General features: G+C 35.4%; 1 long non-coding RNA gene across 3 annotated transcripts in view; it reads left to right on the forward strand.

The window, feature by feature from the left end:
• Nucleotides 1–24,532, forward strand: part of LOC123379656 — a 300,426-nt gene that overhangs the window by 203,378 nt on the left and 72,516 nt on the right. Inside the window, exon 5 of one of the 3 annotated variants that reach the window (XR_006584392.1) lies at nucleotides 21,804–24,105. The exons of the other annotated variants lie outside the window; for them this stretch is intronic. This is a non-coding gene — a long non-coding RNA (uncharacterized LOC123379656). Of the gene's footprint in view, nucleotides 1–21,803; nucleotides 24,106–24,532 lie in introns of those variants that run through there. 3 annotated transcript variants of the gene reach the window in all.

Below are 24,532 nucleotides of genomic sequence, written 5' to 3' on the forward strand. Positions count from 1 at the left end.
AGAAAGGTAGTATGACATTAGGTTAAGGGGAGATCAGAGCAACAAGATGTTTTAGAGAAGAGTTGTGCAAACACTTTAATAAAGTAAGAACAAAAGCCATTGAGAAAGAAAAGAGAGAAGATGCAGTAGAAAGAGGTGATAGAGCCTGTCATGAACAGAGAAGATGGGTTGAAAGAAACTCCTTTGAGAGAAGACATTCTTCTTAGAAATACTAACAGCAAGGAGGAAAGAGTAAGTAAAGTCCCAGAGACATATTTAGCTAGAAAAAGGAAAATGAAGAGCACTTGCAATGAAAAGATGATCAGGGGCACCTGGGTGGCTCAGTCGGTTATAAGCCTCTCACTTTGGCTCGGGTCATGATCTCACGGTCTGTGAGTCTGGGCCCCATGTTGGGCTCTGTGCTGACAGCTCAGAGCCTGGAGTCTGCGCTTCAGATTCTGTGTCTCCCTCTCTCTCTGCCCCTCCTCCACTCACACTCTGTCTCTCTCTCCTTCAAAAATAAATAAACATTAAAAGAATTAAAAAAAAAAAGATGATCAAAAGATTGAAGGACTGAGTTACCTTATAGAGATTGGGGCCGTCAGGTAGTATAGAAGAATGAAAGAATAAGGGGAATCAACTAGAAATGTTAAAACTATTACTAAGTAATATTGAATATCAGCTGAGAATTGGAATCCTTGATATCTAATTTTTGAACTACATACATAGATATCTCCTACCTGCTTCTTTCTAGGTAAAGAACTGATTGAAACAGAATCTGCTCTCCTAATGATGGGCCATGAAGCCAAATGACTGACTTTTAATAATAATGGCTATAAGTTATTGGTATTACTATAAATGAGGGTTTTTTCACTCAAATATTTGTACTAGATGAAGTAGAAATTATTATTCCCTTTTTATAGGCAATGAACTAATGTTAAGAGCTGTGAAATCACATGTTCTATACCACATAGCCATCAAATATTCCAACTAAATTTTGAATCTAGAGCTAATTTGACTACAAATTTTGCGTTCTGCCAACTATGTAGCAATGCTTCATCTAGAGGGATGCGGCTCTCAAAACAAACAATGTGGACTCAAGGATCATGACAGTAGGTTATAGATAAATTTCTATTATAATAGAAATATGTAGAAATATATATAATAAATAGCAATATTTATCAATAGAAAGTTATCAGCTGGGCAAGCAGGCTCTGCTCTCTACCTTGCTGTAGAACTATCTCAGGTGAATGTGCGCATGTAAACACAAACCCCAATGTTGCATTTTGAGTCATGGAGTTTGGGGGAAATTACTTTCTGCTCAAGGAGTAAAGACTCCTTAGTGAATATAAGATTTTAAAAGAAAATATTAATTTTTGGTAAATTTTGAGGGACTAAAATGGTCTCCCTTTGAGCACCATTAATCCAACAGTGGTCTTTTCAAAACCTCAATAAAATAGCAACGTGCTTTCTGATAGCCGTGAACTCTTGGCACTTAACTCCTAAGAGGTATCATAGATTGACCTTCCAAGAACTCCAGCTACTTAATGCATAAAGATAATTCATTTGGTTGTCTTTCTTGTTTTATGTTGGTCTAAATTAGAAGGTAGAAATTCTATTTAAACTTCTAGACCCCACAAAAATAGCAGATTCCATTTTACCATTGAGAAAAGTCTAGGGAATAAAGTGAATTGGAGAATTACATGAGTCCATCATTGATACTTGTGATGGGTTTAGTGTTTCTATCAAATGAGATGTCCAGAATTGAAGATGCTAAATTTACTTTCTATAATTCCATGGAGACTGTAAGAATATAATTTATCTTTTATCAGACATTCCTGGGGTAAGTTGATTATGAATCACAAAGAACCAACCCAGGTTAAAAAAATGTTAGTAAATAGTGAGAAAGTTTCTCCCTGGCCATTTATCAAATTCTTAAAACTGTTCTAAGTGGCTCAACCTTTTAGACCTCGGAAAACCCCAAGAAGCAGTATCTCAAAGACTCTATGATAAAGATATGATAGGCATGAAAGACAGTAGTTACTAAAAGATGAGTATTAGCAAAAAAAAAATAATTAAAAATTAAAAAAAAGAACTGAGTTCTAGACTTTTTTTTTTCTGTCCAGTAAGAAAGCCTCTTAAGAAACAGGCAGGCCAGAGTAGGGGTGGGGGGAGAGAGAAACTACCATTACAGAGTTAAGTTTTGTCTTTTTGTTCCCATGAGTGTTATTTTGGGTAATAGGATCTCAGTAATGATACCTCTCCTCTCATGCTGCTAATAGGGTATAAGATGAAGGCTAGCTATAGCATGATATAAACTGTGATCAGGTATGTTTGATAAAGCAGAGACCTGGGAACATCCAATGCTCCAGCATTTACTTTAGAGCACATAATAGTTAAAGGATAAGCAGTAATGCCAGGCTTTAGAGAAAGTAGGAGATGAGTCTTTTATACATACAGGAACCAGAACAAGGACCTAAGCAATAGAAGTTGAAAGCTAGGCAAGTAAACTCAGAGCAGGCATTGGAACCCTGACTCTATGCTGAACCCCTACTGTTTCTTAGCAAGTGAAGTTGACCTAACAAAGACATTTTACCTCCTTGTTATAACATGCAGCACAGCTGGTAGGAATTGTTTGATTTATTTGGGCAGGTGAAGGATTTATAGTACTAGAGTTTTATAATCGTATCTTAAAATATTCTGTTATTTAGATGACAATGATTTCCAAAAGTAGGTCCTGATCTGACACATTGTGTCTATATCAGGGAGTGCAGACACTTCAGTTGCAATTGCTTCTTAGATCCATTTCAGTCACAGCAAGTCTTAGGAAACATTTTCAAATGGAGATAGGGAAGCAACTCAGATTAATTTTTAATCAGGTGACTTCCCTCTAAGGAAGGCGGTACAGGTATGGTGGAAAAAACAAGTCCCTTGAAATTGTCCTCTGATATGAGTTCTGGTTCTGACAAATATGTTTTGTGATCTTCAGTTAGTTAGTTACCTCTCTGAGCTACGGAAAATTTCCTAAGGTATAAAACGGGACTATGTAATGGGACAATTTTGGTGATTAACTGCTGACAGATTTAAAGTGCCATCTCTTCTTCCTTACCTTTTTCCTCTCATGTGAGCAAGCTGAAAAAAAAAAAAAGTCTTTGATCTGGGCAGGAAATTCAAGCCATGCAGGATCCATTACCCCAGCCCCAAACTCTAAGGTCATTTTCAGAACTGCTCAGGCCCACCCTGCTCTCCCCAAAAAAGTCTCAACATGTAAGTAATAACCATTTTCACATCCCCTTGGTGTGCCTTTGTGTGTAGCATCATCAGTCTCGACATCTGGGCCAAATTTCGGGTTGGGGAACCTCAACAGGGCGTGACCCCAACAGGATAATTCAATAAAACCCTGCCACAATGTAATAACTAATGTCTAAAAATTCTGCCAAGTGAATTGCAGGCTTTGATTACTGTCAGATTAATGACAAATGATATTTTTTTCATTCAGTCTTCACTACAGTATAAGGCATAAAACAAAGATAGTGCAAGTTACATGCATATAACTGATGATACACTGAGAAAGCTCTAAGTGATCATGAAACTCAATTCTAAACCAATCTTTCCTTTCCCAACAGAAGATAAGAACATTAGCTTTCTCCCATTTGAAAACATGAGCTGGGCCAAGGTAGGGAGCCAATCAAGTGATTTTGCATTATCTCAGGGAATATATCTCGAAGTTTCCATACCACTTATCTTTGAAGAATGCTGTGAAGATTAAAGAAGCAGTATCTTATCAAAATAGTATGTCAGTAAACTGTGTCTTCATGTCTCCTCCTACCTCAATACTCAGAAGATGTAGGCAATCCTGAGCCCACAAACTCATAAATCTGGCTATAGTAAGTAACTGAGGGAGTGGACAGCCAGATGGTTTCTATTACTTTTAAGAATAATTTCTAAATAAAGTATATTATGTAGACTTTGATTTACAGTGGCTGTAACTCTGTGATGATATTACTCCATAGAGGGAGTAAAGAATTTAGAGTTTACCAACTCTTTGCGACTTGTGAGAATAGAGCTAATAAAAGTTCTACAACATCTCCCTGGAGAAGGAAATACAAATTCATAAAAATCTACCCTTTGACTTTCTGAATTGCATTTGTGTTAGCACTCCTTTTATAGGCCAAGATCATGGGGATTGTCATAACAGAGCAAAAATAGCTGATTTAAAAACTCTGATACCATTTGTTGAGGAGGAAAATAGTTGCCAATTATTCCTTTTTGTATAAACCCATATGAATTACCAATGTATGGTATAGCAAGCACTAGGACCAATGATATTTAATAATTTTTAACACATGGATGGTTTGAGATAGAAATACAGGTGAACTAATTCATGAATACTAACTCATTTCATCAAACGTATATTAAGCACTTCCTGTGTGCTATCTACTGTGATGAGAGCTAGTTGATGGAATGAAAATGCAAATATATGTGGAACTCAGACTCAGTCTTCAAGCAATTTGAAATTTAGAAGTAGGGGATATTTGCTGAAAATTCCCTTCTTTCTATCTGTCTGTCTATCTATCTATCTATCTATCTAGGTAGCTAGCTATCATCTATCATAATAATGATGATAATAATAATAATAATAATAATAATAGAGAAATGTGTTTGACAAACAAGAGGAAGCGAATCAGATGTTAAGGGTATAAACTAGAAAAATAAGTACTTGTATTAGGCATTAGAAAATAGAAATTTGATGGGGAGACTGGGTGGCTCAGTTGGTTAAGCCTCTGACTTCAGCTCAGGTCATGATCTCCCCATTGGACTTTGAGCCCTGTGTTTGGCTCTGTCCTGACAGCTCAGAGCCTGGAGCCTATTTCAGATTCTGTGTCTTCCTCTCCCTTTGCCCCTCCTCCTTGCTCTCTCTCTCTCAAAAATAAACATTAATTTTTGTTTAAAAAGGAAGAAAATGGAAATTTGGAAGGATGGGTAGAAAATAAAAATATACGAGCAACATCAGTGAAAATGAAAATTACTGATATGCAATGATGGAGAGCTAGGAAAGAAATATATGTGAGACTTATAACTTTTATTTCTAGAAAAAATGATGTATAGAACAAAAAGGATAATGGTGATGAGTTCAGCTGTGGGAATAGTGAGTTTCAGGTATTGAACTGTATTTCTCCAGTAAAAAATATGAATCTAGCACTAATATTTGTGAACCATCATGATGTGGGTTCATAGATGAACTGAGATTATATAATTCTCTTAGAGGAAACTATAGGTAAAGAAGATTATGAGTATATTTTGAGGTGCACCTGTGGACAGAGTGTGGGATACAAAGAATGATATTGTATAGGAATCAAAAGAGGGGAAGGTGAAGAGTTGGGAGCACAAATGCCATAGAAGCTAAGTTAAGAGATACATGACCAGTTAAGAATGGTCCTGGATCTAAGAGGAACTGTGTTCTAATGGCCGTTTAATTAAGTTCTTAGAAGGAATTAGGAATATTATTCCTTTGGGCTCCAAAAGCATTTTGTGACTTCATTTAGACAAGAGGTATCCATTTATTTATTCACTTAGCAAATACTTATTAGTGTGTTACTCTTCTGTGCATGCATGGAGGATACAGGATGAAGATTATAGCACCTGCTGTTCTTGGAATTACAAAAGATAAACTAAGTCTACCTGGAGTAGATAATTTGGGAAAAATTTAGTGGAGTAAAAAATATTCTAGTGAGGCCTTGGCAGCTGGGAAGGGGGGAAAAAGACATTTTAGGATCTAGAATGGCATAAACCAATAACCAGAGTGATGAAAGTGTGTATAATTTGCCAAACATGTTGGCTTTTGTAGGCGCATTGGAGCCATAGTTATAGGTACATACATGAACAGGAGCAGGATATGAAACTGGGTAGGTTACTTATAATAGATTGTGAAGAACCTTTTATACAATATTACAGTGATTACTGATATAGTCAGTACCAGACCTTGAGGATTTTAAAATGTGGATGGATTACAAACAGATACATGTGTGGAAAAATAACTGACAAAACTCAGGAGAATATATATATGAAGCAGGGAGGAGAATGGTTTGAAGCTTATTGTAAAGATTTAGAGAAGAGATAGTGATCATCTCACTTAAGTTGCTAATAGTATATGAAGGAGCAAGAATTACTTTTTTTAATTATAAAAGTAAATTGTAGGGATGCCTGTGTGGCTCAGTCTGTTAAGCCTTCGACTTTGGCTCAGCTCATGATCTCATGGCTCATGAGTCTGAGCCCAGCGTCAGGCTCTGTGCTGACAGCTTAGAGCCTGGAACCTGCTTCAGATTCTGTGTCTCCCTCTCTCTCTGTCCCTCCCTCACTCATGCTCTGTCTCTCTCTCCTTTAAAAATAAATGTTATTTTTTAAAATAAAAATAATAAAAGTAAATTGCATTTCTTGAAGGATATTTGAAATATGAAGAATGATACAGAGACATGTCAATTTGTTGGTGACCTAATGAAAACCATAATTAATATTTTTTATTTGTATCTGTATGTGCACATACATGTGTGTATTATGTGTGCATATATACAAATATTTATATTTGTATTTGTATTTATATTTATATACATATATAAAAATATTTACAAAACATATAAATAAATAAATAGAGATGAATAAATAAATGTGAAATTGTCTCTGGTACTTAGCTTCACATTACACTATAAGCATTTCCCCATATATTGCCATAATCTTCAAAACACTTGGAATGATTCTATAGTATTAAATATCACTGGACTATACCATAATGAACCTAACCATTGTTTGAACTTTAGATTCTTCCCAATTTTTTGTCAGTTTGCGATATTGAGTTTCTTGGTTTGTGCTGACAATTGTTCAACAGAAATATAGTAATTTTCTTCTATATATGAGGTCCTTGTCATTCTACTCTCACAAGTTGGCAGTATCTTTTTAAAATCGCCAATTTGATAAATGAAAAGACATCTTATTAATGATGATTCATACAGTTAAACTTTGTTTTCAGGTTTATTTGGCACTTGTATATCAGCTTGAATGAATTACTTATACATATAAAGATAACTTCTTTGTGTTGTTATTGCTTGTGTATTGTAGTGACTTGATAAATTCAGTGGGTATAGAATTCTAGAGAATCTCCTAAGATTTACTGATCAAATAAACTTTTTTTTCTATCCTTGATATGTGCCAGGAACAATTCCAAGTTGTTTATACTACAGGGACATTTAATATTTTGAAGTTCAGCATCAACACCCTCTTCATCTGTCAGTAGTCCTCAATTTTGCTTTGTGAAACATCATTACCCTATCCTCAGCTCATATGCTTTGCATGAAGCTGGACTCATTTCTGGTCACCAGAGTTGGAGCATGTGACTTGGGAAAAGCCAATCAGCACATTCCATCTTTCTTGCTATGATCACTTCTTTGGCCGGGGGGTGGGGGTGGGGGGGGTCACCAATCCAAGTAAACTCAATCAAAGCTAGTGAGAACCGATTTTCTTTAAGGAAATCAAACTCTCTTGTCCACTTGGGTTGTTGATGTGGTAAAACTGAAGAAATTGGGAAAACCGAGTAGCCATTAGAAATGACAGCAATTCAGTAGAAGCAGACCAAGACAATTCTGAACTTAGCCACCTCAAAGCTACACCCAGTCATGTATTGTTGAAGTATATGGGCTTATGAAGATTATTTTTTCTTAAACTGCTTTGGATTTGATTTTCTATTATTTATAACAGAGAGTTTTAATTGATAAGAGTAATGAAAAACTTACAGCGCTTCCCTCAGCTTTTTTATTAAATATTGTAATCAGTTATTCATTGAGCTCGAGAAAACATAAGTTTTCAAATCCTTCAACATGTCAGAGTCTCAGGGCCCTTGATATTGAGGTCACTTTTCATCAGTATAAACATAGTGTAATGATGTGTCCTAGAATTCTTCATTTTAATTTTTTTGAGTTAAGCATATTCTTATTGTTCTTGGAATAACTTCTTTTGAACAGAGATTAAAATTCATGAATATTTCATGAAACAATAAAGGGATCAAGAGTTTGTATATTTAGCAGAGTCAGTTTCTGTGTCATGGTGTAGTTCAAGGATTACAGGTGTGTCCTACATCCTAAGGGCAAAGCAAAAACATACATCTTTACTCACATTAATAAATTCCTGTTTTCAACTCCCCAACTATCTTAGCTTATAGGAAAATAGTATAGGATTTAGGTAAACAAATGTAATATAAACACAATCATTGTGATTTCATTTTTTGTTCCAGTGGAATTGTTATTGGTGGAACCGGTCTTTGCATTTATCATATATTGAGGAATATTAATGGGAAATGAGATAGCTTTCTCCCTGATCATAGGTATTTCTTTTCAAAATAGAAATGTTTGACATTCTTACTCTAAAAGAGCAGAAGCTTCCTGTCCTTGCCACCTGTTTTCTCTCCTGTTTTATAAACTCCAAATGAACAAAACTTAACTCATTTTTTTCTCTCCAGCCCCATCATTATTAGTTATTAATAATTATTAGTAAAATAATACCCAAGACAGAAGCCTTATTTTGTCCCATGCTACTTTTTATACTCACATTGAGTTGTTCACCATAGCTTGTTCTACCTACTAAGGATTGACTGCAATCCTCTCTTCCATCCTTAAAGCTTTGGCTTTTTTTTTTTTTGGCCCTAATAATTTCATTTTTGGATTACTGAAATAGTTTGTATACATTATTTACCTGATTTTATTTTCTCCCTGAAACCCCTAAACCATCTTAAATCTGGAACCAAAGGACAGAATAATAATGATTTATATAAAACACAAATGTGATTATACATTTTTTATTACAAATTCTTTCGTGTGGTTAGAATTTTGTGTTTTAAAATAATAGTCATGTTTAGAATTAATTTGAAACTCTTAATATGGTAGAATTTCCCTTGTCCCCCTCACTCTTTACCGCATGCCCACCTTTGAAGTTCATGTTTACAGTGTCCTCCCATTTGCCCTACTTTCAGCCATTTAACCATTATATATTAAGTTTCTGCTTAAATAGTAGTACATTTGATGTATCTAATTCTCACATCAATCCTACAGTGTAAGATTTATTACTTCAAGGTAAGAATTACTTTACAAATGGGAAAATTGAGTGACAGAGATCTGTGAGAAGGATCATAATGCTTCTGCAAAGGTTATCAGTTGAGGGGGAGTTTGACTAACACATCATACTATCAAGTCTTAATGACATTGAATAAATTCATTCTAAAAGACACCCTTCTTTCTCTTCCCTTCATGATTCCTTCTATTTGAAACACTCCTTCTTTCCAACCCACTTCAATAACCATACAGGTACAGCTCAGTGAAGCTGAGATGAATCTTTGATCCAGTATGTATAAAATGATGTTTATTTGATTTAGAAGGAACTTGTATAATTTACTCTGTTCCTATTTGCAAGCGTTTAAGAAGCTGTTCATGTAGGTTAATGATTCTCAACCTTCAGCACACACTGGGGAAACTCTGAAGAATATTCCAACAGTTTTGAGAAATATTGTTCTTTCTAAAGGCATCCTTTAATGTTCAATTTCATTGTTTTGGATAAGTTTATGGATTTGGGATCCAAGAAGATCTAGGTCAGAATGATAGCTCTTTCATTACCAGCTAGGAAGTCACAGGTGTTAATTAAAGTGCCTGAAGTGCAATTTTCTCATGAGTGAAAAGAATAATAAAGGTCTTTTCTTTTTACTATTAGGTTATTTTGAAGATTAGATGAGATGGACCATTAATAATCAGAGCTCAGTGCTTGCCACATATTATTTCCCTAATAAGTATTACATATTTATTACAAATGTTATTATTACATATTTATCACAAATGTTTTGTTGTTATTGGGTTTCTGGAAACTTTTGTTTTTCAAAATACGTTTGTTAAAATGTATAGTGTGCCAGTTATTACGGATACCATGGTAATAACCTTTTCAGAACAATGTAAATGAGCTAGGGAGACAGTTGTGATATTGCTATCATATAAAACCTGGTTAGATATCTTTCAGTAATTATTTAGTCTTGCCTCTTCTTGTCATCCTGCTTTTAGAGGAGCTTTCAGGCTTACAAATGAAGTGAAGTCTAAATATACAAAAGTCTGTTTAATAATATTCTCTTTTTCTACATGATAATGAAAGGATTTGATGAAGAAAATTTGAAGGACACAAAAAGTAATCATTAATTAGAACACATATTTTTTGCCATATGCCTGGATTTTTTTTATACTTCAAAAGTGTCAAATTACAAAGGCTAATATAACACCTTTTAAACACCTAAAACACTGAAGAGGCATAATCCCCCTAAGGAAGAAAGAAAAACTCTTTAACAATAGTGTAAATTATTTGTAGACCTCCTGCTTGAACAATATAAGTTATTAAGATTTTCTGAAATGATTAACTATTGTTTTAACTGCTATTTGTATTTCAACACAAGGGAGACAGAAACACTTTGGACTGCAAGTCCAGAGGCCTTCTCTCTTATTTGCTAACCGCATGGCATTCAGTTAGGCATTTTGTCTCTCTGCACCTCAGTTTCTCATCAAAGAAATTGGCAATTTTGAGTACATAATGTCTAATCTACATTAATAGCTATCCTGTGGTGTTATGGGAAGATCCTGGAACTTCACAGAACTAGAGATTCTGTTGTTAACAAGTTGCATAATTTGGCACATTACTTAATCTAATTGAGCCTCATTTTTTTAAATCAGAAAAATGTACATGATTGTGTGTAAATTGCAGGTTTGCTGGGAGGAACATACAATAACATATGCTTTGCCTGGCAGATGCAGGTGTGCAGTAAATCTTAGCTAATATTAGTATTTTATAAAAGATTTGAAAATGTGGCTCCTAGTTTTCCCCATTTAATGTTTAATCAAAATCCATATACTTTCAGTTAATTATTTTAGCACATTTCACTTAACAACTATTTTATTTAGCTTGGACTATTTGCTATATTCTATACAACTCTGGGTATACTACGATTAACAACATAGTCATATACCCTGCCTTCATGTGGGAAATAGGCAATATACCAGTAACACATAGTCAAGTATTTAATTAGAAAGTACAGTACATGCCAGAAATGGAAATAAATTCTTGTGAGAGCAAAGAATGGAGATTTTTCAGATTGAGTGGTCAGGGAAGGCCTCTCTGAGATGGTGTTGTTTAAGCTGACATTTGAGAGAAAACAAAAGTGAAGAGTGAGTAGATGGGTATTCCAGAAAGACTGATAGGGGCAGGGAGGATGGGAAAGAGCTTTGCATGATTTAGGAAAAGAAAACCTCTTTCAGCCAAGGAGTGTGAATGAAACATGATGAAGCGTAGCAAGCATTGAAATTGGGAAGATGGGCAGGGGCCAAATTGCATTCGGCATCACAGAACATAACTCAAAATCAATCTAAGTGTAAAAGGCTATCACAGAAGATTTTTCAGTCAGAAAAATAACGTGATTCCAATTTACATTAAAAAAAATTGTTCCAGCTGCTGAATAGATGTGCATAGGAAAGGGGCAACACAGGAAGGAGAGAAAGAGAAACCAGTTAAGTGACTGTTGAGGGTGAGGCCTAGGTGGGCGAGGGTTGTAGCTTTGGACATGGAATGATAATAATAGTGGTAATGACAGCAATTATCATAGCTAACCTTTACTGAGAGTCTATGATGTGCCACACCGTCCTACCTAGACACTTTTTTTCCTCTGAAGATTGTGATGTTTATTTTGTGACTTTATTATGATTTGTTTTGAGCAACATTAGGTTTACAACAAAACTGAGAAGAATGTACATAGATTATCCTTATACCTCCTGCCTCCCCATGTGCATAGTCTCTATCGTTACGAACATCACTCACCAGAATTTTTTTTTTTACCAGAATGATATATTAACATATCATAATCACCAAAATTCCAGTTTACCTTAGGATTCACTCTTAGTGTTATACATTCTTCTTTTTTTCTTTTTAAAATTTTATTTTTAAGTAGTTTTTTCACCCAACATGGAGTTCAAACCTACAATCCCGTGAGATCACATGCTCAACTGACTGAGTCAGCTAGGCACCCCCAGTGTTGTGCATTCTGAACTTGAACACATGCATAATGAAATTTACCCATCATTATTGAATGATATCAAGTATTTTCACTGCTCTAAAACTCCTCTGTGCTCTGCCTGTTCATTTCTCTGGCCTTGTACCCCTGACAACCACTGATCTTTTTATCATCTCCATAGTTTTGCCTTTTCAGGAAGGTCATATAGTTGGAATATTAAAATATTTAGCCTTTTCAGATTGAGTTCTTTCACTTAGTAATATGAACTTAAGTTTCATCCACGTTATTTCATGGCTTGATAGCTCATGTCTCTTTACCAGTTACTAATGTTTCATTTTCTGGATATACCACAATTTATTCATCCATTCATTTACTGAGGGACATCTCCTTTCTTCCAAGATTTGGGAATTACAAATAAAGCTGAGACACCTGGGTGCTTTAGTCGGTTAAACATCCGACCCTTGATTTTAGCTCAGGTCTTAATCTCAGGGTTCATGATATCTAGCCCAGTGTCAGGCTTTGCTATGACAGCAGTAGCTTGCTTGGAATTCTCTCTCTTCCTCTCTCTGCCCCTTCCCCACTCACACACACATGCACGTGCATGCAAATGCACACACTCTCTCAAAATAAATAAATAAACTTTAAAATAAAATTATGAACAAAGCTGCTATAAACATCTGTGTGCAGATTTTTGTGTGGACTTAAGTTTTCAAACTCATTTTGGGTGAATACCATGGAGAACAATTGCTAGATCTTATCATATGCTAAGAGTATGATTACTTTTGTAAGAAATTGCCAAGCTGTCTTCCAAAGTGGCTGAACCATCTTGCATTCCTATCAGCAATAAACAAAATTTTCTCTTGTTTCACATCCTCACTAGCATTTGGTGTTATCAGTGTTCCAGATTTTGGCCATTCTGATAGTTACGCATGGTATCTCATTGTTTTAATGTGCGTTTCTTTGATGACATATGACATGGAACATTTTTTCATGTGCTTATTTCCAATCTGCATATATTCTTTGTTCAGGCATCTTGTATCATCTTTAGCTCATTTTTTAACCAGGTTGCTTTCTTATTGGTCAATTTTAAGTGTTCTTTGTATATGTGGGATAACAGTCCTTAATCAGATATGTATTTTGCAAATATTTTCTCTCATTGTGTGGCTTGTCTCTTCATTCTCTTGACAGTGTCTTTCACGGAGCAGTTTATAATTTTTTATTGAAGTATAATTAACATTCAATGTTATATTAGTGTCAGCCATATGACATTGATTCAACAGTTCTATACACTACTCAGTGCTCACCATGATAGGTATAGTCACCATATGTCACAAAACAACATTATTACACTATTATTAATGATATTCTCTGTGTTGTACTTCTTAGTCTCTGTGGTTTATTTATTTTCTGACTGGAAGTTTACACCTTGTAAACCCCTTTATCTCACCCATACCCCTACCACCTCCCATCTAAGGAGTTTGCGCCTCTTTTAATTTTAATGAAGTCCAGTTTATCATTTTTTTAATGTTTATTTATTAATTTTGAGAGAGTGTGATTGGAGGAGGGGCAGAGAGAGAGAGAGAGAGAGGGAGAGAGAGAATCCCAAGCAGGCTCCACGCTGTCAGTGCAGAGCCTGATGCGGGGCTCAAACTCATGAACTGTAAGGTCATGACCTGAACAGAAATCAAGAGTCAGATGCTTAACTGATGGAGGCCCTTATCAGTTATTTTTTTTATGGATTATGTCTTTGGTTTGTATCTGAAAAGTAATTTCCCAATATCCAAGGTCATCTTTGTTTTTTCCTACATATCTTCTAGGTGTTTGTTTATAGTTTTGTGTTTTACATTTATGAAGAGTGTAAAGTCTTTACTTCCTAACCATTTCATATGTGAGTTATTACAATTAGTGTATGATGAAGAGATATAGAGTAGCGAGGTTATCACTGCCTGTGTATCCTGCTATTAGTGATAGGACAGAATAGGCATTAGGAAGCTTGATGTCACAGAACATGCTCTTAATTATAATGCTACACTATTGTGAAAGGGTGATCTGATTAGAAATAAGTTTTATGGTACTATATATAGAACTTGGAAACCTGTTGGAGATAGGAGGCAAAGAGAGGGGGGGAATCAAAGAGTCAAAGATGATTCTGATATTTTTAAGTTAAAATTTCTATATGTGTATTCATTAACAAAAGTTGGACAAGAACATTTTATGAGTAGTATGATATTTAAAGTCATGGGTTGGAATAAGATTATCTACAGAAAGATGGTAGAGACAAAAAGAAGAGCCAACATTTCATTCCAAAAAAGAAACCCAACACTTGTGTGTGTGCTAGAGAAGGGAAAAAAGAAAAGGATATCAGGAGAAGCCAAAAGGTGGGAGTGTAAATCCAGAAACGTGTGAGAGCAGCTCACTGAGAGAGTTGACAACAGTTGACTATCACTGAGATGTTGGAAAATGGGGAATGACAAGCATCGTATTTGGAAACGGAGGTGGTCTGTGTGCTGAGAGTGCTTGTTGCTATTGGCATGATAAACGCTTCTTTGTCTTTTCATGAAGGCATTTTTCTGGCACTAAAACAGACCAAGTCCTTTCTGATGTAGCAGAACTTCGTGTTTGTGTTTTCTCTGAAATGCACTAGCCTAAGAACTTTGCAGAATACACTTATTATTCAGTGTTTATCTCAAGTCACACATCTCCAAAGAAGAGTAGTACTTCCTTCCTCATTTATTTTTATCCCATAACAGCATTTTATTTTTAAACTCTTTTAAATATTGTATTTTTCATCCATCCTTTTCTCCTCATCTCCTGCCAATAGAATAGAGTCCACGGAAATTAGGAGCCAGTCTACCTGTTCAGTGTCGTGTCTCTAGCAGCTGTAGTATTACCTGAATAGAATGGTATTCTACAATTTGTATTAAATGAATAGATGAAATAGTAAAAAGTTCAGTTATTGTCAGGGATTTGGGGTGGGGGAGAAAGAGATGAATAGGTGAAACATAGAACACCTTTAAAGCAGTGAAACTATTTTGTATAATAGGATGAATGATATTATACATTTGGTAAAACCCATAGAATGTATAATAGAGCGAACCCTAATCAAAACTACTGACTTTTTAATTTTCAGGAAAATTATAAATTCTAGTTTTGGTGTAATAGAGCACCTTGTCTTTGTTTTGCTATTCATGTATTTGTATTACTTTCATAGTGCTTTTGGATTTTGGAGAAGGTAGTCTCTCTATGCCTTAGTTTTTTTCTGTTTGCTATTTTGGAGTGAACAAATATATATTAACACTTTAATTAATATATATTTAATGTATTAAATATATTTAATGCATGTTATTTAAACATAGTTCAAAATATAGAGATCTGAAATATAGATATAATTTATAAACTATATTTTATAAATTTAAAATATAATTATAATTTATATCAAATTTATTTAATATTAAAATCAATTACATATTTTAAAATCTGTATATTATAACTACTATGCTATTAATCTATACAGTGTACTCTTTTATAATTAATCTTTTATGTGCATAATTCTTGCTACCCAAATAGGTTTGTAAGCTCACTTAGGGGTAGGAAGCCCACATCATGCTGGTACATTTTGATTTGTCCCCACCACAAGTGATCTCCTAAGATTTTCTGAATTTTAAAGTAGCTATCACTCTCCTCTGAACTCTTAATTTTAGCCAGTTGAGCACTAGTGATACAACATTGAACAAATACTGATTTCCTTCTCCTCTGTCCCTATGGAGCTTACCATCTTGTGAAGGACGAAGATATAGACATCAAGTTAAAACATCTGAATGTTTAATGCTGAAGCTGTGATATGGCTTTGAAAAAGAAATGCTTATTGCTAAGGAATTGTGTGACAGGCTGATTTTAACTAAGAGCTTATCCAAGAAAACATTCTTGTGGCAAAGACAAATAAGTATAAATATTAAGGAGGAATAGTCATGAATCAGGCACAACAGGAAGTAAAAGATTTCAAGGAAGAAAGAATTGAATCTGCAAAACTATGGCAGGAGTAATTATAATGAGGAGGGGATCCTGAAAGAAATGCTTCTGACTGGGACAGAAGGGAGGTTGGGACACAGTGTGAATGTGAGGTTGGAGCCTGAGAGGTGGAGATAGACTGGACAGGTCTTCTTATTAAGGGATGCAATCTTTTATTTTCTTAAACAAACACAAAAAAGTTTTCTAGGAGTAATGTAAAGTCACTGAAGGGATTTCAGCAAATGAGTATCATATTAACATTTGTGCTTTTATAAGATCACTCTGGTTGCAATCTGAGAAATGATTTCAAGGATCAAGAGTGTGAAAAACCCTATAAGACACTATTATAGTAGTTCTAGGAAGAGGTAGATGGAATGATGTTTCTTAACTCCCTCTCCTCTATATTGAAGTCTTTTAGAAAGTGACCCAGACAATTCACCCTTAATGATATTCTCCTTGTCATTAGAAAGTGATGGGAATAGTTTACAATAAGGACAATTGTTTCTTACTGTATGTCATATCTCCTTTAATATCACACTTCATAACAGATACTGCAGTCATGTGACAAATACTTTGTTAGTGACAACAAGTTATGGTCACATGCATTTTTATATCTCATCTGCTCCTATTTTATATTTGAATATGTCTCAATTTGTTTCATAATGAGCTCTTATATAGTTTTCCTGTGTACTGTTGCTACCATCATGGCTGTATTTAAAAAGAATATTTGGAAGGAATGTCTACAGATTGTCTATCCAAAAGAAGCAAAAATTAAAGTAGGTGCTGATAAATTCAAGGACAGTAACATATTTAAGATTGATTGCAAAACCTATCTAGGGCCTATAATCTGTAGATATGTTTCGGAAGACAGGAAAACAAGAATGGTGGTTTCACAGTATTGTTTCTGGCGGTGAGAATGCTTCCTGATTGTGTATGTAAAATTCAATGTATTTCATTTTCCCTATGATAAAAAAATTCCAGGTGAAGAAAATTGTATTAAAATGCTTTAAAATGTCTGGTCTCCCTCTAAGTGCAACTGTAAACCATGTTAGCCAAACCAGTATTTCTGAACAAATTTTTTTTGTGTGTGTGCCTTTATCTACCACCTTACTTAATGATTGGTCTGTCCTCATTTTTGTTTTGTTTCAATTTTCTTTGTACAGTCCTATTTAGAGAAGCCTTTATTTATGTATAAATAATATGATATTATTTTCTTTGGAGCAATATATCCTCTGGGTCCTTTCTCTCCCTAACTACCTATGGTCTGAATTGATTGATTGATTGATTCCTTCATTCATTCATTCATTTGTTCATCCATTTTACTTTTGTCTTGATCTTTAAAGTTCTGACATTAAGGTCAGAGGTTTTCATTCTTTGTTTGAAGGCATAATATGATTAAATCTTTGGCCTATCTGTATATACTATGAATTATTTTGTTAAATATAAAACAAAAGGTAGTTTGCTTCAACATTCTGATACCAGATTTATCTTCAATATTCAGGTATAGCTTTTTTCTGTAATTAAGGTGTTAATGGTAAAATAACTAATACGTGTTTATCTGGTAAATAGATTTAAATAAATGCCATTGATTTAATGGGATTTTCTCCTCATTCTTGAAACATTGAAAAAAAAGAAAAACTTTGAAATGTATCTCATTCCATTTTCCATGCAGTTATACCTCAAAAAGCATAATCTTTCAGTCTAGTTTGCTTTTCTTGTTAGGAAATTTATCTCTTTATAAGGGACCATTTTTTCTTAAGAATCTGTTGATATCAAATGTGCCTGTGTTTCATGGGCATAAGAGCATAAATGTCTTCAAACTGACCACTAGAACTTCATCTCTGATTTTGTTTGGTCACTCAGAAAATAAAAGTTCTTCCAAACCATTTTCATCAAAAAAGGACTATAAAGTTAGTAATCATCCTGTCTACTCCATGATAACAATAAAAATAATGGAGTCTCTAAACTTTATTTAAAATTAGAACCTCTCTCCTACCTTTGGGTTGATTGCCTACCCTAAAAAAAGAAAGAAAAAAGGTAGATTTTCTGTATGTTACCATTAGAACCAATTTGGCATTAGTTTCCTTGGGATGCGGCAGATGTTTATAGCTCTCTTAGAGGTATACTTTGAAGGGTTACTTAGAAAATTCTCTCCTTAAGAGGTCCTCTCATCCCCTCTTCCCTTGACATGTGCATATGTAACTCATCTAACTGGTCATTCCAGATTCCTCCCTCATTTCTTAAGCATTTGGCAATACTACCCCAACCTCTTTCTGCTGAGGTCCACTTGCCCCTTCTTTTGTTCCTCTTTGCAGTATCTGGCCAAATTTCTCTTATGTATAGTACTGGAAAGATGCCCCTTTGATCTACCATCAGTGGGAGTGCAGTTATTTTCAATTATACCCTGCTTTTCATTTAGCTGCCCAGCAGGCAGTTGCAGCTACAGCCTTTTGCCCTTTAAAAATCTCACTCGTGAGCTGACCCTCATCCAGTGTGTCACTAGACTGCTGGGAATACAATCAAGCTTGCTGGGTTATTTCTTTGAAGTTCCTCTCACTAAGATTAAGGTCAGAAGACAGCCATTCTACCCTGGTCCCCCTTGGGAGATGGGACTCACGGAATAGATCTTGTCAAAGAAATACTTTAATTCCCAACTTACCTCTTGGCTTTTCCAAATTCTCTGACAGGCTGGAGATGGTTGGTCAGATAACAGCAGTAAAACAGTTACGTTCTTGCCCATCTCCATGGCAAGTTGATGTGGTCTTGAAGCTCATAAAATGTGAGTTTTATAACAGAGACAAGCTAATATTGAGACAGAATCTCATTTTATAATTTTCCGTGTGTGTTTATGTCACATAAAAGACTGTTTTTATGTGTACTGCCTACATAGTAGGAAGTACCAAATCGATGCATAGATACACAGTAAGTGTTAAATCACATGTGAGAGCGCTAATCCTGAGGTGGCACATTGTTTCCAGTGGTAGCCTGTGCTTACAAAACTGTGGACTCCTCTATCTTCTACTGGTGCCTTCTGGCACCATGTATAAGCAAGGGAGTCTGGGTTGACCTTGTTGGGAACATAACAGGACAAAGAAACACTGAGAATGGATAAATGGAGAGTGTACCTGGAACGTAACAGCACACTCGGGTTCAAATTCCAACTCTTTTTTTCTTAGTGTAAGATAGAAGGAATTCACTTAATTTCTTTGAGGAAAAATCACCAAGTTTTTAGTTATTTTCTCTAAGAGGAGTTAATGATATCTCTAGGATTGGGAAAATTAACCAAATGATAAACTTCTATACAATGAAAAGGGCAGACTTGCTGTACATTAGACTAAGAAATTTTGGCATACCTTCATAGACATGGAAGAACTACTGAAGGTACCTGATAAGGAAGACACAGAATGTTAATCTGCTAATATCATAAATGACAGGTTAGAGTAGGTGCAGACCGGAGGCCGAGAAATGTTAGGAAGCTATTACGATATTTCGCTTGTACGCTAACAAGTAATAAATAGAGCTTGGATTGAAAAGAAAACCGTCCATTAACTTAGTGCAGGAATGGAAAATAGAATAGAGCACAGAGCATGTACTATTTTTCACATAAATTGGTATTTCCAAAATGCTTGCAGTATGCTTGAAATTATGGATGAGCTACAGCAAGGGAGTGAGTAGGTAGTCACTGTCCCAAAGTTATCCTCTTGGCACTCACCATTCCCAGATGTAGTTACAGTGTCCTGCTAATTTCTAAACTGGAGTCTGGACTCAGTCTGTGTCTGAGATCTGGCCACAAGAATGTGCTTGGTCCATGCTCAGGGTAGGTTGGAAGTATTCGGGAGTTAGTGCAGCCTGGAGCAGCCCTCAACCAATGCCAAGGGAAGAATTAGTGGATCCAGAGGTAGTCCTCCTTACCCCTTTAGCAGGATAATTCAGTAGTGCATCCTATCCAGTCTCCCTGCATTTCCAGTGGCGATGTGCCAGGTTGCCATGGAGGTAACCTGTTCATTTAATGCAGTCCAAACTGGCTTTCTTTCCTTTCTGGTCTCACTTCTTCATTCTGTGACCAATGCTTTCTAAGATTACTTTTCAAATAAACTAACTATTTTCACTCAAATCTTTATTTTGGAGTCCACCTAAGATGAGGAAGGATGAGCGGTGACACAGCATTGTACTGACCTTAATGTGTCTTTATAATCTACTTAAGGAGTAAGAGTAACTTGTAGTTCTTTCTATTATATTTCGATATTTACCCACCCCAGTAGATGTTAATCTCCTTGGAGCAAAACCTAAGTAATACTCATCTGTGGTTTCTTTAGCATGTGACATAGTGTGCTGCCCAGGAAGATGCACACTAAATATTCTTGAAAGGACAAGTCAATAAAGAACTAAACAGCTTCTTTAATACGAACACTGCTCTTGGTTGCTGTAATCGACTGATAACATTTGCATTCCAACCTTTTTCGTATGATTTTCCTGCCAGGTGCATCTACTTTATTCAGGAATTGGACTTCACCTTTTCTTTTGAACTTAGGCAATATTATTATAATGCATATGCAGCAACTCAACAGAACAAAACACACAACTGTCCAGAGTTAAGCTGATAGCAGATTCATCATAGCTCTTTTTCTGTGGCCTTTAGTGTATATTGACAAAATCATGAGTTAAATGCCAGACTTTCAAATGTAAAGCCAAACTGTTTCCTATTACTGACTAAACAATGCTTGTGTTAGGCATTTCAGACCGATACTTCATTCCACAGCAATTGGTTTACCGCTCTGTGCATGCAGTTTCAGGAATCCATCCTGATTCCAACAGGAAAACAAGGCTTACTGTTTTGAATGAAGCTGGAATTCTCTCCTCAGTTGAGGACACTAATGTGAAGATAAAACAGATTTAGAACCCAAAATTGGCAGAAAGTATTCCCTGCAGACTTGCTCAGTACTGTCTGCCATATGCAGCAATCTCTCAATTCATGTGTTCACCATGCTTGATTGAGAGCTGGCTAACGAAGTGGCAACAATCCACTTAATTGATATGAAGGAAGGAAACACCATACACACAGGTATAGAACACTAAGACATTCTTCAGAAGATTGTTTTACCTTCAAACCATAAAACTATGCTTATATGTTCAGGAAAATATAAATTAGGATAGGAGGAAACATAAAGTTCAATGTGACATGTAAGCTTTATTTAATAGGCTATAAAACATAGCATTTGTGTGACATAATTATTTCTAATCACCTCACTACAAAGAAAGAACAATATTCATTTATAGGCTGTTTTATGGTTAGATGATACTTAAAAAAAAGCTGGTGCATGTATTAATTGACAGTTAACTTTGCAGTGGGTTGGAAAAATATTACTTTTCTGTCAGAGCAAATATATAGCATTGGATGACCTCCATAATGATGTTGGACCAATTCTCATGACAGGAGAACTTGAGGAAGTTTCTAGGAATGGCTGGCCTTTCATTTCCCTCCGTGATGTGAGGAGAAGCACAGGTTAGCCTCCAGGCCAAGAGCAGAATGGCCCAGGTATAGTGCTGATCTGCTATTTTCATAGTCTCACAAGAGTACTCTGCTCATCTGAAGTCAGATTGGTGGGCACACTCCCTCATGCCCAGATTCAGTCATTAAGGAACCACTCAGGCCTCTCTGAACCTGGCTCAGAGCATGTGGGATTTTTCCTAGACTCTTTGCGTAAGTGCAACTGGCTGAAAAGTGAATTTTCTCTTGCAGGCTGCATCCAAACAGAGCAAGTGGAGTGGAAAAGGAGAGAAATCACCCAGTTGTCTGTAAAAACTTGGAGTTATTATCAAAGCTTAAACCCATAATTGACTTCTCTTGTCTCTACTTTCTTAAAAGCCCTAACCTATCATACTTAGGGCAAAAGGCTTTTATCCTGACAGAGGAACATGAAAGAAGAGAAGTGTTATTCACAGAGGATAGGAAAAAAGACAAAATTCTTGGTTTTCTAAGAAACAAATTCTCCACTAAGGAATAGATTCTTTATTTTAGAAAACTATGGGGTCATTCTTCCAGCTGTATCATTTTAAAGATGTAAAATCTGAGGCTGGGAGATTTTCAAATGTCCAGTGTTATACGTGCCCAATGTCATCCAGCTGCCAACTGTTGGAGTTTGGATTTGTTTATGTCTGCTTTATAGGAAAACCTTTCCTGGAGAATTGTTTATGCCAACTTAAAGAAAAAGAAATTGAAAATTAAATTTGGATGGTATAGTCAGTTCTATTAGATCATTGTCATAGAGTTATATCATTTTTGAACAAAAAAAAAGGATCTTCAAAGATATGTATTATAACGTTATCATTGCAAAATCCAAAATATATAGCCCCACATAATTTAGTGATTTTCAAGGTAATAAGAAAATCAGAGTAAGACATTCCTGATTCTCAAACAAACTTTCTGCCCTCTAAACACAAAACAGTTGGTGTACCTGGAATGTATTTTTTTCTCTCTCTTTGGCTGCAAAATTTAGAAAAATTTTAGGAAATTATGAATATTTTATTAAGAAGTAACGATGAATTTCTACTTAGAATCCATATTTTTGGAAATTGAACTGGTAATTATAAAGAAATAGAGGTTGTAGGCTTCCACAGAAGCATATGACTGATTAATAAAAACACAAAGTCCTAGGTTTTATCTCCATGAATGTGAGATAAGAGATATTAAACCCAGTGAGAAAGAAAAGTAATGTAGTGAGACACTTAGACTAAAGATTTAGTATGCTTCCTAAATTCCTGATGTTTTCCCAAAACAATTAATAAATCTTCTCAACCTTGAATGTTCCAAGAAACCCAGATGGGTAGAGAAATCAAATTTCTAGAAGCAGCCTGAGAGAAATCTAGAGTCAAGTCCATTCCCTCTGCCTTTTATTTTAAATGTAGACAGATCATGTAATTTATCATCCAAATCAGCATATACTTTGACAGGTAAAAGGTTTGCTAATGTTACTTCTTGGGTATGACATCTGTAAATCAGAACCAAAATCTGGGACATCTGTGGTCTATGATAGCCCTATCTAAATGTCATGTGGTATGGCTGTTGAACATTTGGTAGAAAATGCTGGCCCACTGCTAGGTCAATGGCATCTATTGTATTTTGTAGTTGGGTAACAAGTGAGGGTGATTCTATTGCCTCACTGGTATTTTGTCTAAGTCAGTCTAAATTAGTATCCTCACTTTTTTTTTTCAGTGATTTCATTTCCCTTCAAAACCACCTTCCAGGTTTGTAAGCATCTGCATATAATCTGGATTTGTATTCCTATCTTTGTTTGCTACCTCATAGATGGAACATGAAGAATGTGCTTCTCTTTGGGAGATAAACATTATGTACTGTTCTATAAGCCATGTGTCTAATTACCCTTTCTTTCTTCCCCTCTGTTCACTGTGGTTTGCTCAGTGTAGATGAGCACTGAACTCCAGGGTGATTGTTAAATATTCCAAACTGTTTCTTTCCTACATCTATTCTGAATGTTATACAGTGTTGTCAGTGACTTTGGCAACCTGTGTTCAGCTTACTCAACGATGCTATACGTTCTGATTTGGGGAGAATTTACTTTTTTTTTTTTAAGGGAACCACACAAAGAAGTCTGCCATCTTTAGAAATGTCAAACGCGGTTTTCTGATACATTGCTCACCAAAGAAACACACACATACACAACACATTTGTATGTACATATACGATGCACAGGAATATAATGACACACATGCTAAAAATTTTTTTTTCAGAGTATCCCTTTATTTTGGTAACTTGTCATATTATAAATCATAACTTATTCTGTATTTTAGTTTCAAGTGTTCTTTGGCTTCAGGGGCAGTTTGCATAGAATATCATCACTTGACTATAATATATATTTTCCTAGATATTTAAGTGGGAGATTAATCTTTGTGCAGTGGGAGACTGCAGAATAGTTAGTAAAATGTTTAAGATTTTGTTATTTTAAATAATAAATACTTGTACATCTGTTTGCAGTTTAATGCTTTGATACGCACAATCTTATCGGAGGAAGCAGTCAATGAACAGTGATTTCTCTGGAAATAAAAAAAATACTACTTGATATGATCACATGTATTCTGTTTAATCCCTTTCTCATTCCTTGCTTCCTTCCATCCATCCTCCCTCCCTCGCTCCTTTCTTTTTTTTCTTCCTTCCTCCCTTCTTCCTTCCCTTCCCCTTCCTTCCTTCCTTCCTTCCTTCCTTCCTTCCTTCCTTCCTTCCTTCCTTCCTTCCTTCCTTCCTTCCTGTTTGCTGTGGTTTACTCAGTGAAGATGAACTCTGGGGTGACTGGTAAATATGGTACAATACTCTCTATTGTGATCAGCATTTATAAAGGAAGCTTTAAAAATCCAGATAGAGGCAAAACTCATACTTTAGAGAGAAGTGGTGGCAGTGACAGCTTCAAATTGTGAGAGTTGGCTCTGTAATTGAAATCACATGTTTCATCTCAA

The sequence above is a fragment of the Felis catus genome, chromosome C1 (genome assembly GCF_018350175.1).
Source record: "Felis catus isolate Fca126 chromosome C1, F.catus_Fca126_mat1.0, whole genome shotgun sequence".
Taxonomy (NCBI): Eukaryota; Metazoa; Chordata; class Mammalia; order Carnivora; family Felidae; genus Felis; species Felis catus.